General features: G+C 46.8%; 1 protein-coding gene and 1 long non-coding RNA gene across 2 annotated transcripts in view; one reads left to right on the top strand and one right to left on the bottom strand.

Moving 5' to 3' along the window:
- LOC138250551 (uncharacterized) overlaps positions 1–13872 on the bottom strand; it is a 235957-nt gene that overhangs the window by 34194 nt on the left and 187891 nt on the right. The window lies entirely within an intron of this gene.
- Positions 1–13872, top strand: part of LOC138250561 (uncharacterized) — a 200948-nt gene that overhangs the window by 619 nt on the left and 186457 nt on the right. The gene's annotated exons all lie outside the window — the stretch shown is intronic.

The raw sequence follows: 13872 nt of genomic DNA, 5'->3' as shown, positions 1-13872 counted from the left end.
CTGTCATTTTGCGATTGTTTTACATTTTGTATTCATGGTGACACTCAAATGCATTAAACAACTGTTCTTTTTGCATTAGAAGACACTAATTATTTACCTGTAACTGTGGCCCTGCAGTATTAGTATCTTTCATAGACTCCCACGCCTAAATTAGACCAGTCATCGAGCTGGGAGTCTCACTGTAGTTAAGGAAGGGAATATCAATGATAAACATAAGGGAGGTACATCAGTAACCTATAAAAAAAACGGAAACGTCTACCAATTGGATGAGAGCAAAGTGAACACCACTCCCATCAGAGACCACCATACCCTGGATTTCACAGCACTAGTGTGGAGGAAAGAACATTTTTGACAAGTGAGCCTTTTTAGGGGAGATGGGTGGTTATATGTGAACTAACGAAAGGTATTAGCACAAGAGAACTACAGTTCCAGCATTGGCTCTTTCATGGATTCACACACTTGAATCATAGAAACAAGCAGTCAACACATACTAGACATTTTATTGCAGATGGTGGATAATAAAGTAAAATGTTCACCTTATTAGAAAAGGTAAGGCAAAACTGTCTGCCTCACTGCTGCAACTTCTCCTTTGCTCAAATCCAGGCAAGTATGCTGCACAGATGTCCGTTTATTTTTTCCAAGTCGCTGCTCTGCTCCAGCTCACAAGGCAGTGGATGTGGACACACTTCTAGTAGAATGTCCTGTAACAAATCTCTGGCGAGGCAAGCTTCCTTTGTTGTGACAGAACGGAATGGCTGCAGACACTCAAATTAATGTGTTTTGAAAGGGACTCTACTTTTTTGGAAGGACCATGTGTCATTAACAGTTGACGTGACTTAGAAAAACATTTGATACGTTCGTTGTAGAATTTGCGACATCTTTGTAGCAAGGTGGCTCTGTATACACTGTATCAAAATGAGATAGTGTGCGCAGGGAGTCCAGGGGTTCCCCAGAGGCATAACAGAGGCTAAAGTAGAAATACTAATGCTCTTTTGTGGTAGTGAGGTTGAGCAGTAGGCTTATCAGAGAGTAGTGCAAAGCATTTATTGTACACACAGGCAATAAATGAAGCACACACTCAATGACTAACTGCAGGCCAATTGTTTTAATATAGCAAATATTTTGCAACACTTTGTTTTGATTTGGCAAGTTATACAGTTTTCGAATGAATAGCAATAATCTGATTTAAAAGTTGAAGCAGTGCAATTTTCAGAAACAGTTCTAGGGGGTAAACAAAATTAGCACAGTTTCAAGGTAAGTACAAGACTTACAGTTCCAATCTCCGGGGGTTACGATGTCCAACCATTGGGGGACAATGGCTACTGTCCTTGAGGTCGACTACTCTTTCGGTGTCCACTCCCTTTGGGGAGGGAGAAAAAGACCTAACCCTATTGGTCCCTGTCCTCCAAACCAAGATGGAGGATTTTGCAAGGAGGGGGGGTCACTTCAGCTCTGGACACTTTAGGAGTGGTCACAGCTGAAGTGGTCACTCCTCCTTGTTTTGTCAAATTTTTCTGCCGGAGTTGCTGCCAAAAGTGGGGCTTTGCCTGGGGGTACGAGGGAATAAACTCCACTAGCTGTAGTGCTCTGGGGCACTGTGACTGGAGGACTGAGCCTTTTAGACTCACCACTAAATGTGACAGTTCCTGCAGGGGGGAGGTGTGTAGCACCTCCACCAAGAGCAGGCTTTATTCCTGCCCTCAATATTAAGCAAAAAGTGTGGGGGTGGGGAGTAGCTGCAACAAGGGACAGTTTCCTACAATCTTCTTCCATCAAACATATGAAGAGGTCTCTCTACTGCATTACTTAGATTTTCAAATATTCTTTAGCACAACTTGCGCAGCATTCCAATGAAAATCTGATGATACTTTTAGAATAGAGTGAGGATTTTTCCTCAGAATAACTTTGTTATGAACAGCATACATGTCTGTTTGATCCTAAAGGAATTTCATTCACCCTTCTAGCAGAAGTTAGCGCAAATAGTAGAACCATCTTACAAGAAAGGTATCTTAATTCTACTTAATTGGCTCAACCGGGCTCTTCATCAAATTTATTTCCATAAACTTTATTTGATTTTCAACAATAACAGCGCAGAACAATCATTACTTACGTCAATGACAAATGGTTACAGGGTGATCACCGTAGGTTCAGGAACCAATGATAAAGCCTACCCACAGAAGTACGATTTAGAGTACACTTTCACCATGTATCTGTGTATGAACAGTCTTATCCAAGTCAGATTTATGACTTACACTGTCTAGAGTTTGTCTACCCTAAAGAGCGGCATACCTCTGGGAGTTAAGGAGGCATTTGGTCAGAGCGGGTGGGGGAAGGAGGCCAGGGGTGGGGGAGCCATGCCTAGCAAGATCCAACAGAAAAGGTGTTCATGAAAGCCAAAGGTTTAGCATTTGGGAGTATTCCCACCATGCTCCGTATATTGATCATATAATTGGGGGCAACCCTTGGCCCTATAAACCTCCTTATCGATCAGAAAGCAGCCATCTATACCCACTGCCACTCCTGAAGACATGGTGTCTTCTCAAGGCCTCCATCTGAGGGCTATGGCCCTCTTGGCTATCACACAGCTCAGACCCAGGAAAAAGTCTTCTTCTAGAACCCCCCCTACTCCTCAAGCAAGCCTAGGAGAGCCATTCTGGGTGTAATGTCAGGGGGTCTGCCCATTATTGCTGCCAATGAGGGCTCAATGAGGGGACAATAATTCTGAATACCCAGACAATGCATAGCAGATCGGGATGCAGAGTACTATCCATTTTGATATGATCCGTTTCTGCACTGACTTTACTTTCATGGCTCCTGCGTACCCCATAAAGAGTTGATTGTCAACCCTAAAAACGTTTGTGCTATCAAGGTAGAATGAAAACGCTCTTTTTTGGTCCAGGCGGTCTCTCCTCCTCTTTGGAGGGGGTGAGGCAGCGAAAAGAAGGTAGGCAAGGTGTTGTTCTGGCTTACATGAAAAGGAGTCACAAGCTTCAGAAGGAAGGACGTGTCTTGAGTATCAGCTTGGATGGATAGAAGGTGGTGCAGGGTGGGTGTGCCAAGATTGCCTGCAATTCGCTGACCCTCCTGGCCCATGCAATGGGCACTAGAAAGGCAGTCTTGATAGTCAATAGCTGAAGATGGCAACTGTGCAGAAGCTCAAAGGGCACACGCATTAAAGTCAGTAACAAGATTTAAAACCCAGTGGGGCAAGATGAATGGCCTGAGAAAGAAACATGTTAATGGCCTTTGAGAAACCTAGCCACAACAGGTGACTTAAATAAAGAAGGCTGGCCTGACAGCTAATTTTTAACTGTCCCCCGAGCTGAAACCTGCTGGGCCAAATACAGAGAAGCAGAAGAACCTTAGCAGAAAGAGGACTGATGTTTCTAGAAGCACACCATACCACAAATTTATTTCAGCAGCAGGTGCATACCAACTTGGTGATGGGGCGCCTTCCTGCCAGAATAACATCACAGACTTCAGGAAAAAAGTCAAAGCTGTCAACTGTCGCTGCCCAATAGCCATGCATAAAGGTGAATGGTGTGTAGGTTCAGGTGCTGGACCTTCCCTGTGTTGCTGCGACAGAAGATCCTACTGAAGGGACAGCCTGATCAGGGGACCGATACTCCATCAACAGCTCAGGATACCAGACTCTCCATGCTCAATCTGGAGCCACAATAAGGATAAGTTACTTACCTGTAAATCCTAGTTCTCTTCCAGGGGTATCCTCATCAAAGTCATAAACATTGAGTATTCCTGCCCTCGTGCGGGGACCCCGGAGTATACATCAAATACACACATATAAAGTATGAAATATGCATGAAAAAAATATATATAGCATTTTTAGTAGACATATCTTTCATGCTAAACTCATATATACATGTGTAAAACAGCAATGCAGGCTATAATCATAAACAGGCTAAAATGCTTTATTTCTATGAAGTTTTTTTAATATTTTTTTTATCATAATAAAAATTACAATAGAGAATAAATATCTACCCAAGCCCCCAAAACTGGGCTTAGGGGAATAAGCAGCAGTAATAACTAGAGAAAAAAGAGAAAAAACTACATTGAAAAACAATGGAGCATTCTTAGCCAATAGGCTGCATGAAGGTTAACACAGGAGAACCATAAAAACTTTGGCACTGTGCCTTTAAGACCCTGAGCACCTCCAGTATCCCACCATGCCTCAGGGGTGAAGGAGAGGTGACAGTTGGTTCACAGTTAGGTCAGTACTTTTTTACGGTGATAATCCATGTAACGGATTCGAAAGACCGTCTGTCCTGCACTTCTAGGAGACGTGCGTCCGGGGAGGAGGGTGGGTTGTTTATGACTTTGATGAGGATACCCCTGGAAGAGAACTAGGATTTACAGGTAAGTAACTTATCCTTCTCTTCCAGGGGATCCTCATCAATAGTCATAAACATTGAATAGATTAGCAAGCCCATCCCTAAACTCTGCGGACTGTCTAATAGAAGTGCATAAAAAGATATGTATCATGCAAATACATTTCTCAAAGAGGCCTGCCCCACTTGGGCATCTGCTCTCGCATCCAAGTCCAAACATTAATGTCTAGTAAATGTATGTACAGACTTCCATGTAGCAGCCTTACAAATCTCAGATATTGGAACATTGTTAAGGAGGGCAGCAGTAGCCGCTTTTCCCCTTGTGATATGCGCTTTAGGTCTACCTAGTAGTTGTTTGTTAGCCAACTGGTAAGCATTAACAATACAAGAAACTATCCATCTTGATATTGTTCGTTTAGATGCTGCCTCTCCTGTCCTCAAATGACCATAATTTACAAACAAGTTGTTGGAATGTCTAATCAGTTTTGTTTTATCCAAATAAAATTTCAACACTCTTTTCAAATCTAGGGAGTGCAACGCCTTCTCCGCCGGAGTCTCCGGATTGGGGAAGAAAGTCGGTAAAGAGATAGTCTGATTGATGTGGAATTCTGACACCACCTTCGGTAGGAATGATGGGTGAGTTAGCAGAACCACTCTATTGTCGTGAAAAACAGTGTACGGTTCTTTGGAAGACAAAGCCTGAATTTCACTGACCCTCCTCGCGGAAGTAATGGATACCAAAAAAGCCGTCTTCCACGTAAGGTGTTGCAAAGAGGCTTTGTGTATAGGTTCGAAAGGAGGGCCCATAAGTTTTGACAATACTATGTTCAGCTCCCATGGAGGAGAGGGTCACCTAATGGGCGGAAAAACTTTTTTCAAACCTTCTAAGAAATCCTTGACTACTGGTTTCGTAAAGAAGGATTCCTGAGAAGGTGACTTACGATAGGCTGTAATGGCAGACAAATGTACCTTAATAGATGATACCTGCAGACCGGACTTTGCCAGATGAAGTAAGTACGATAATATGACATCCTCCTGAGCCCATATGGGATTCTGACCTTGTTGACAGCACCATATGTAGAACCTCTTCCACTTAAAAGCGTAAGAACGCCGCGTGGAAGGTCGTCTGGACTCTTTCAAGATATTCATGCACTACTGCGAGAGCCTTAGGTGCCCATATTGCAGGAATTCAGGAGCCATGCTGTCAAGCTCAGAGAGGGTAGGTTGGGATGCAGAACCCTGCCCTCCATCCTGCTCAGAAGATCCGGTCTGCACGGCAGCCTCCTGTGAGGTTGTTCCGATAGGTTGAGGAGATCTGTGTACCAGAATTGACGGGGCCATTGCGGTGCTATGAGAATCATTCTGGTGCTGGATCTGTAAAGTTTGTTGATCACTACCGGTATGAGGGGAATCGGTGGAAAGGCATAGAGAAATATCCCTGACCAGTCGATCAACAGGGCATTCCCTTGAGATCCCGGACGGTAGAACCTGGATGCGAAGTCTGGGCATTTCTTGTTTACTTCGTCCGCGAAGAGATCCAATTGAGGCCAACCCCATAGAGCGAAGATGTCTTCGACGACTTCGTCGTGTAGGACCCAATCGTGGGCGTCCTCTAGGTGTCTGCTCAGGAAATCTGCTTCCACGTTTTGTTGACCTGGCAGGTGAACCGCTGTAAGCGACATTCCTCTGGCCAGGAGCCAATGCCATATTGTTTGGGACTCTCGCGATAGGGGTAGGGATCTCGTTCCCCCCTGTCTGTTCAGATAATACATTGTTGTTGTATTGTCCGTTTGTATTAGGAGAGACTTCCCCTGAATCGATGGGGCAAAAGACTTGAGAGCCAGATGGACCGCTCTGAGCTCCAATAGATTGATGTGGTAGTTCTTTTCGTTGTCGGACCACAGGCCCTGAGCTTGAAGGGGACCCAGATGAGCCCCCCATCCCTGAAGAGACGCATCCGTTACCAGAATGTCGGATGGAATTACCTGGTGAAATGGAGCAACTACTGACAGGTGAGGTCTGTGCATCTACCATTGCAATGACTGACGTGCCGCTATTGGTAGCCGCACTCTGTCCTCCCAGCGACCTGTCCTTTGGCTCCAGTTGTTCTCCAACGCCTCTTGGAGGGGCCTCATGCGCAGCCTGGCATTTGGGACAATGAAAATGCATGATGCCATGGAGCCCAGCAGAGATGTCACCTGACGGGCCGTCGGTGCGTCGGATTTTAACAGGTCTTGGCACTTCCTCTTTATTGATAATAGTTGTTCCTCCGAAGGATACACTCTTTGGAGCTCTGTGTTTAGTATAGCTCCCAGGTAGTGGAGGTTCTGTGTTGGAATCAAGGTGGACTTTTGGTAGTTGACTTGAAGACCTAGAGACTCGAAAACCTTGAGCACAATTTCCCGATGGCTTCTCGCCTGATCCGGAGAGGAAGCTTTCAGTAACCAGTCGTCTAGGTATGGGTAGACGAAGATTTTTTGTTTTCAAAGATGTGCCGCTACCACTGCCACACATTTCGAGAAGACGCGGGGGGTAGACTTCAGGCCGAATGGTAGCACTCTGAACTGATAGTGTTGTGAGGCTATCTGGAAGCGCAAGCATTTCCGATGCTTGGGAGCTATTGGGATGTGAAAATATGCATCCTGCAGGTCGATGGAGCACATCCAGTCTCCCTGACGTAGTTGAGGGAAAATTTGGTGAAGAGCCAGCATTCTGAACTTCTGTTTTCTTATGTACTTGTTCAGCAGCCGTAAGTCCAGAATTGGTCTGAAAACGCCGTCTCGGCCTTTTTTCGCCACTAGAAAATAACGGAAGTAAACCCCCTTTCCTCTGTGTGCAAGTGGAACCTTTTCTATTGCCTTCTTTCGTAAGAGGGCGAGAGCCTCTTTGCGCAGCAGGTTGAGATGAGATGGATTGCATTTGGCTGGTGGCAAGTGCGGTGGAGGTTGTCTGAAAAGAAGAGAGTAGCCATTTTCGACAATGTTGAGCACCCATTTGTCTTTTGTGATAGAGTGCCACTCGTGAAGAAAATCTGTGATACTTCCCCCCACCTGAGTGGAGTACAGTGTCGAGGGAAGCGAGATCTCATTGTTTGGCCGGCGCTTTCGGTGTGGACTGCTGAGGTCTACTTGACCCTCGTTCCCTTGTGGCCTTACGAGCCTGAAAAAGAGGGCGTCCCTGCCTTTGCTGTGACCTCTGGGACCAGTGAGGGGTTTGAACCCTCTGCTGGAAAGGGCGCCTGTCATAAGGCCTATACCTCCGCCTGAAGTCCTTCTTCCTCTCCAGGCCTACTGCCCTCATGGTGTCCACTTCGGTCTTCATTCGTGCCATTTCGTCATCCGTATGGGCACCAAACAGCGAGTTCCCGTTGAAAGGGAGATTTAAGATGCGCTGTTGAGCTTCCTGTTTCAAACCAGTCAGCCTGAGCCAGGAAGACCTCCTTGCACAGATGCCATGTGCGTACCCATGCGCAGCCAAGTCTGCTCCATCCGCCGCTGCGCTGATGACTTGGTTGGATACCAGACATCCCTCTTGCAGGATTTCTTGGATGTCCTGTCTGTCTTCCCTGGGCAACTTTTCTGTGAACCTGTTGAGGGAGTCCCACAGAGAACGGTCATACCTGCCCAGGAGTGCAGAAGCGCTGGAGACCTTGATTATGGATGCCGCCGTGCCGCACATTTTTCTCCCCAGAGAGTCAAGATGCCTGCTCTCTTTGTCCGGTGGGACCGTGGAGGATGATGCCACCGAGTGGGTTTTCCGTGCTGCGGCCAATATGACCGAGTCCGGTGGCGGATCCGTTCTTAGAAACAAAGGGTCCTGTTCAGGCGCTTTATATTTTTTCAAAATCCTCGCCAGAGCAGATTTGAGGGTGGCTGGCATCAAAAAAGTGTCCATGGTCGGCTGCAACAGACCAGGCACTAGCGGCAGTAGCTTTTTTGAAGCTGTTCTATGTTGCAGAGTCTCAAAAATGACTGACGAGGAGGTAGATGGTTCTGTAACCTCTATATTTAACTTCTGCGCTCCCCTTAAAAGCTGTGTCGTGATCTTGACCTAGATCGTCGTTGGGAACGTGACCTGCTGCGAGACGCTGTAACAGAGCGCCCAGGCCTCGTGGTCGGTTGACGCGGAGCAGAACTAGCTCGTCCTGCCCGCGCTGTCGGTGATGGTGTTCTTGGAAGGGAGGCAGTAGGCGAGTACATTCGTGAATACTGCTGGTCTATTAAGGCTCTCTAACCATCTTGGAGATAAGTTGATGGGTGAAACATGCCCCGATGATGCCGCTCTCGAACGAGATGAATCGCTCCTTATGGAGACCACTGGAGATGGTGCGGCCTTGTCTGTTGGGAGAGAGGCGTTGTTCTACTCCCTGCGGGACAGGTAAAACCTGTGTCGACGTCGACGGCTGTGTCGACGTCGAAGGGCGCCCCACCGGTTGTTCTTGTCTCGACGTTGAGTGTCTCGACGTTGAGTGCCTCGACGTAGAGTGTCTTGACGTCGAACGGCGATCTTTGGACCTCGACCTACTCGCCGTCGTGTGCCTCGACGTGGAGCGGTGGGAGGCCGACGGCAGATGTCGCTCTTGCCGTCGTGGTGATCTCGACGCCGTGTCTCTTGACGTCGGGGGCGTGAGGTCTTCGGCGGTGAACGGGCACGCCGGCGATGGCTCGACGTCGATCGGCGGGCTGCCGTCGACGGAGATATGCCCCTGCGATGGCCATGTTCCCTCAACGCCATATCCTTCGACGTCGGGCGGGTCGCCGGCGATCTATGGCGGTGAGATGGTGGCAGCGACGACGTCGACAGGGAACAAACAGGCACTTTCCTACCTGCTGAAGTCGACCTAGCCATTCTCTCCTGAGAGTGGCCTGTTGGCTGCCTGGGAAGCGAAGAGGATGATGTTTTTTGCCTCTCGTGAAGCCCATGAAGTCTGATCTTTTCTCTGTCCTTCAGAGTCCTCTTTGACATATTCTTGCAGTGTTTGCAAGTGTCAGGGCAGTGACTCTGAGGCAGGCACACAATACAAAGAGTGTGTGGGTCTGACTGGGCCTTCTTCTTCCCACAAGAAGGGCATTTGACAAAAAGGGAAGGCATTTTTCTGTCAGAAAAAAACTGCCAAACTCAGACAATGATGTTAGATGTCGAGTAAAACAGGAAAAAACGCTGTTTTATTTTTCTGAGAAAAACTCAGAAAAACTGAGAGCTCAATGCTCCAGGATCCTCTCAGAAGAAGCCGGAAAAAAGAACTGACCTAACTGTGAACCAACTGTCACCTCTCCTTCACCCCTGAGGCATGGTGAGATACTGGAGGTGCTCAGGGTCTTAAAGGCACGGGGCCAAAGTTTTTATGGTTCTCCTGTGTTAACCTGCATGCAGCCTATTGGCTAAGAATGCTCCATTGTTTTTCAATGTAGTTTTTTCTCTTTTTTCTCTAGTTATTACTGCTGCTTATTCCCCTAAGCCCAGTTTTGGGGGCTTGGGTAGATATTTATTCTCTATTGTAATTTTTATTACGATAAAAAAATAAAATAAAAAAAACTTCATAGAAATAAAGCATTTTAGCCTGTTTATGATTATAGCCTGCATTGCCGTTTTACACATGTATATACAGGGAGTGCAGAATTATTAGGCAAATGAGTATTTTGACCACATCATCCTCTTTATGCATGTTGTCTTACTCCAAGCTGTATAGGCTCGAAAGCCTACTACCAATTAAGCATATTAGGTGATGTGCATCTCTGTAATGAGAAGGGGTGTGGTCTAATGACATCAACACCCTATATCAGGTGTGCATAATTATTAGGCAACTTCCTTTCCTTTGGCAAAATGGGTCAAAAGAAGGACTTGACAGGCTCAGAAAAGTCCAAAATAGTGAGATATCTTGCAGAGGGATGCAGCACTCTTAAAATTGCAAAGCTTCTGAAGCGTGATCATCGAACAATCAAGCGTTTCATTCAAAATAGTCAACAGGGTCGCAAGAAGCGTGTGGAAAAACCAAGGCGCAAAATAACTGCCCATGAACTGAGAAAAGTCAAGCGTGCAGCTGCCACGATGCCACTTGCCACCAGTTTGGCCATATTTCAGAGCTGCAACATCACTGGAGTGCCCAAAAGCACAAGGTGTGCAATACTCAGAGACATGGCCAAGGTAAGAAAGGCTGAAAGACGACCACCACTGAACAAGACACACAAGCTGAAACGTCAAGACTGGGCCAAGAAATATCTCAAGACTGATTTTTCTAAGGTTTTATGGACTGATGAAATGAGAGTGAGTCTTGATGGGCCAGATGGATGGGCCCGTGGCTGGATTGGTAAAGGGCAGAGAGCTCCAGTCCGACTCAGACGCCAGCAAGGTGGAGGTGGAGTACTGGTTTGGGCTGGTATCATCAAAGATGAGCTTGTGGGGCCTTTTCGGGTTGAGGATGAAGTCAAGCTCAACTCCCAGTCCTACTGCCAGTTCCTGGAAGACACCTTCTTCAAGCAGTGGTACAGGAAGAAGTCTGCATCCTTCAAGAAAAACATGATTTTCATGCAGGACAATGCTCCATCACACGCGTCCAAGTACTCCACAGCGTGGCTGGCAAGAAAGGGTATAAAAGAAGGAAATCTAATGACATGGCCTCCTTGTTCACCTGATCTAAACCCCGTTGAGAACCTGTGGTCCATCATCAAATGTGAGATTTACAAGGAGGGAAAACAGTACACCTCTCTGAACAGTGTCTGGGAGGCTGTGGTTGCTGCTGCACGCAATGTTGATGGTGAACAGATCAAAACACTGACAGAATCCATGGATGGCAGGCTTTTGAGTGTCCTTGCAAAGAAAGGTGGCTATATTGGTCACTGATTTGTTTTTGTTTTGTTTTTGAATGTCAGAAATGTATATTTGTGAATGTTGAGATGTTATATTGGTTTCACTGGTAATAATAAATAATTGAAATGGGTATATATTTTTTTTTGTTAAGTTGCCTAATAATTATGCACAGTAATAGTCACCTGCACACACAGATATCCCCCTAACATAGCTAAAACTAAAAACAAACTAAAAACTACTTCCAAAAATATTCAGCTTTGATATTAATGAGTTTTTTGGGTTCATTGAGAACATGGTTGTTGTTCAATAATAAAATTAATCCTCAAAAATACAACTTGCCTAATAATTCTGCACTCCCTGTATGAGTTTAGTATGAAAGATATGTCTACTAAAAATGCTAGATATATATTTTTCGTGCATATTTCATACTTTATATGTGTGTATTTGATGTTTACTCCGGGGTCCCCGCACGAGGGCGGGAATATTCAATGTTTATGACTATTGATGAGGATCCCCTGGAAGAGAATAACATGGGCTCAGCGCCCTACGCACCACCAACAACTAAAGAGGTCCCTCGTCTGCAACCGGGCGGCATGGTGCCGGACGTTGCCAGAACAGGGGTGGGGGGTGCTGAGGAAGGTCTGTCTCGTCGCCAGCTCTGCTCCAGATCCAACACTAGATCCATGGAGCCTGACTTGTGCCGAAGGCAAACCTGCCAACGGCAATCCAGTGGGGGCTTCTCCTGAGCTCGTGGCACCCGAAGGTGCTACAGAATGGCCAGGCAGCCCAAATAAGAGGTGCTTGGCCTAAAAAAAATATTTCAGCTGGGCGGGAATATCTCTGAATATGGAAAAGTCAGGGAAGCGTGGAGGGGACTATAACTCAAGACTTTTCTGAAGTGCGAGGTCTTGAATGCTGATACTCCTGCACCTCAACAGAAGACTTTGCTTGTAGGATTCACCAAATGACTTTAAACAGGATGGCAATTGCCAGGTGCGGCTCAGCCAACGGTCCCGGGACCTTCGTGTGACACAGCTCTTGAGTGTTGCAGTCATCCAATGTCATTTGGCAAAAAGTATGAGGGCACATTCCCCAAGCTCCTTCGGGTGCAGGGCATGGCAGTTCTCACAGGTCTTGGATTCACTATCCCACTCCAAGCACCACAGACAAACCAAGTGTGGGTCTGTCACATTCTTCTGCCTGTGACAGGTACCACATGGTTTAAAAACAGCTGGTTTCTTTGGGCACGACCTGTCACACCAGGAAGGAAAGTTTCTGAAAAAAAAGCTAGTCAAAAAACAACGGAGGGTAGCTCTTCATGCTTTAGTGCTGTTTGGCACAAAGGAAAGAATGGGCCGACACTGCCAGCACCAATGCACTGACAAATGACTCCATTTACAAGAGCACAGGGATACTGCTCGAAAACCTTCAGATCAAGTTTGACATCTGGGAAATATTCTAAGGTAAGGAATCTGCGGCTAGAGGTCTTTATCAGATGTCCCCAAGAATAATGGGTTTGCAGAGTGCTGTGTTGGGAAGGAGTTGCTTGAATATCGTTTAGTAGTGTTGAAAGATCATAAGCCGAAAGCAAGGACCAATTCTGTCAAACTATTGAACCGGATACTGACATCTGCGCAGACGGTCTGATTTGGTCAGCTCTGCTATAAGAATAGACTAATGAACTCTCTGAAACCTAAATGGAATACCCTGCAAAGCCACATCTACAGAGGAAGATACTGTTTGTGCCCATTTTGACATACCCTCTAAGCATTATTGTTGGAGCTGGCCCTTTAAGCAGGATTATCCCCAAACTTTTTGCTTTCTTCCTCCTTTTCTGGTCCGTTTGTAGGAAAGTTACTCTTTTTGGTATGGACCGCCACTTTTCCCTGCCCTGTTTATCAAAGTGTTTAGACTGTTTTCACTGGGATCCTGCTAACGAGGACCCTAGTGACTGTGCTTGCTCTTCTAAATTTGGTTGCTTTGGGTACCCTTTACACCTCAATCAATCTGATACTAACAAGGTCTCAAGGTATTTGGGGGGGGGGGGGGGGGTGGGGGAGAGAAGGGCCTCATCTGACAAGCCACATCTTGAGGTTCTTCCTGAAAATAGTGAGCGACAGACTTTGTCTGAGGTGCAGGGTGAGGTTGTTCCAACTCTTCGCTGCAGTGTAGGTAAGAGATTGTCCTCCGGCAGTGGTTTTGTGGATGCAAGGGATGGTGGCCAGAGCCATCTGGGTGGGGCGGAGGGCTCTGGTGGGGGTATGGAACGAGGCGCAGTGGTTCACCTCACAATTGGCATACTGGTGTACCCCCTGTAAGTCCCTAGTATATGGTACTTAGGCACCCAGGGCATTGGTACACAGGAGTCCCTAAAGGCTGCAGCATGTATTATGCCACCCAAAGGAGCCCATGCAAACTGTGTCTGCAGGCCTGCCATTTGCAGCCTACATGAAAATGTGCATGATCCCTTTCACTGCTGGCCACTGCACCAGGTCACTATAAGTCACCCCTATGGTAGGCCCTCCTAGCCCGGAGGGCAGGGTGGAGGTTCCTGTGTGTGATGGCACCCCTACATGAGCAGAGGTGCCCCTACAGGCTCCAATTCCAATGCACTGGACTTCGTAAGTGTGCCTAAGTTGGGTGCTAACCGGGCAGGGGCAGCCAGGGGTGGGCATCCAGAGCTGTCCACAACCTAAGAACGCGATGCACAGTAAAGAGG

The sequence above is a fragment of the Pleurodeles waltl genome, chromosome 1_2, assembly GCF_031143425.1.
Source record: "Pleurodeles waltl isolate 20211129_DDA chromosome 1_2, aPleWal1.hap1.20221129, whole genome shotgun sequence".
In the NCBI taxonomy this organism is placed as follows: domain Eukaryota; kingdom Metazoa; phylum Chordata; class Amphibia; order Caudata; family Salamandridae; genus Pleurodeles; species Pleurodeles waltl.
This window is presented reverse-complemented; position numbering and strand designations above follow the sequence as displayed.